The 1,990-nt window shown below is 44.2% G+C and overlaps 1 protein-coding gene across 1 annotated transcript in view; it reads right to left on the reverse strand.

Annotated features, from left to right (window-relative positions):
* Positions 1–1,990, reverse strand: part of LOC102202288 (casein kinase I isoform gamma-2-like) — a 29,128-nt gene that overhangs the window by 5,691 nt on the left and 21,447 nt on the right. The window lies entirely within an intron of this gene.

Here is a 1,990-nt window from a genome sequence, read left to right on the forward strand (position 1 = left end):
TACCATGAGGACTAACTGCTAAACCACAGTTCAAGGCTGGGTCATCATATTAAACTGAGCCTGAACTACATGAAAAACATGCATGCTTCCTCTGCTGGGTCTGCATGTGCGAGCAAAAACACCGCCACCAGAACAAAGGCGGTCTTCTTATAGGGTTACTATGGAAACAGCATCAAAGGTCTCACACTGGCGTGGCTGTAACCATCTCCCACAGCGTAAGCTGTACAAAACTAATCATTCAAAGCACACATTTCAATATATGTGCTCATTTTTATGTTCAGTGTAAAACAGCTACGCTTTGATTCTTTGCACATTTCCAAGTACGTGTAATAATGAGAAGTGACACCGGGATCAAGCATTGAACACATGAAGACGTGCACACAGGCGCCGTGCTGCCACACAGTCCAGAAGGTTCCGGGTCATTCTAGCAGCTTTGGTTTGTCTCTCTGAAACTAACCGAGTTTGTTGGCTGTGTTTGGCATCACTGTCCCCTCGTTTCATCTTCATCATCCTGGTAGGTGGCAGCAGGTTTTTATCAAGACTCTCAGGACATTTTTCCACTCATCCTTTAATTATCTGAATCACAGTGCTGTATGCTGAAAAACAGCCCCCCATCATTTGGTGTTTTGGGGGTGCAGTGCCGTTCACCTCCAAACATGGGGTGTATTCTGGCATCCAGAGGTCAGTTTTGGTCTCATGTGACCAGACTCTACTCTCCCAGTGTTTCACAGGCTTGTCTAAATGTTGTTCAGCAAACTTTAAATGTACCTCATTATGTTTGTGCTTCAGGTATGAAGTCTTGCGTGGTGAGCGTGCATACGGGTGCATTACTTATCGTTTACTTTGAAGCAACTGTACCTGCTGATAAGTCGTCTCACTCGTCTGCGTCTGAAACCTTGCAGGAAGCACCTGGTTTACAGTGAAATGATGTCTTTCCCACTTCTGGATTATTATTAACAGAGCTCACTGGAACCTTCAGTAGTCCAGTAAAGCTTCTGGAACCAGTGCCAACAGAGGTCACATCATGACATCATGAGAGGTTTCAGGGTGAAACTTTTTATAGGCCTCTGGTTGGGCCTGAGCCAGCTGGTATCAATGTGCACTTAGCCTACGTTCACTCTGCAGGTCTTAAAGCTCAATTCCAATTTTTGGATCAAATCAGATGTTTTTGTCTGCTCGTTCACTCTACAAATAAAATGCGACAGCAAACGCGCTCTAGTGTGAACGCTCAAAGCAGCCGCATGCACAAAAGAAGACGTCACACAACGCGCTCTGTTTAGACCCAGAGCAACAGGATGTTTGACTGTTTCGGACTTTACGTTTCCCAATTTTGCTTTAAGTTATAAAGTTATTTTATTATTTACATTTGGCCTAATAATGATCCTGATTGCTGTTTTAGAGGAGCGGTGCTTCAAAGGACAGCTGCAGATTATACAGTACAAATAAAATGTTCACGTTTCTCCAACATTGTCTTCCCAACAGTTTCACAGGATGGTCAGGAAGCGTTTGCCATGTCTTCTCCGGCGCTGATAATCAGCATCTGTCTTGTGTCAGTGACGTAAAAGACTGATGGTCATGTCACACTAAATCCAACAGCAGTCGCTTTCTGAAACAGATACGTATCGGATTCAGTGCCACATACGAGAGTGACCCAGATTAGATTTGAAGATCTTGGATTCGCGCCGTTCACACTGTCACACCGTGATCGGATATTGGTCGCACATAGGGATGGGTATTGTTTAAGTTTGATCCGATACCAGTACCAAACCGGTACTTTTGAAATGGTGCCGGTGCTTAAACGGTGCTCGAACCAGTGCTTAAAGAATGGAGAACACACACTTTGTCCAAAAACCTCATGTTCAGCTGTTGTTTTGTAAAAAAACAACAATGTTAGCCTTTTCTGCAGCTATGGGGCAAATATGGTATCACTCTTGGCTGGAAGCAGTGCTTAAACAATAGGGATGGGTACCGGTATCGGTTCTGACATAAA

The sequence above is a fragment of the Pundamilia nyererei genome, unplaced genomic scaffold (genome assembly GCF_000239375.1).
Source record: "Pundamilia nyererei isolate P.nyererei 1_Seehausen unplaced genomic scaffold, PunNye1.0 scaffold00559, whole genome shotgun sequence".
Lineage (NCBI taxonomy): Eukaryota > Metazoa > Chordata > Actinopteri > Cichliformes > Cichlidae > Pundamilia > Pundamilia nyererei.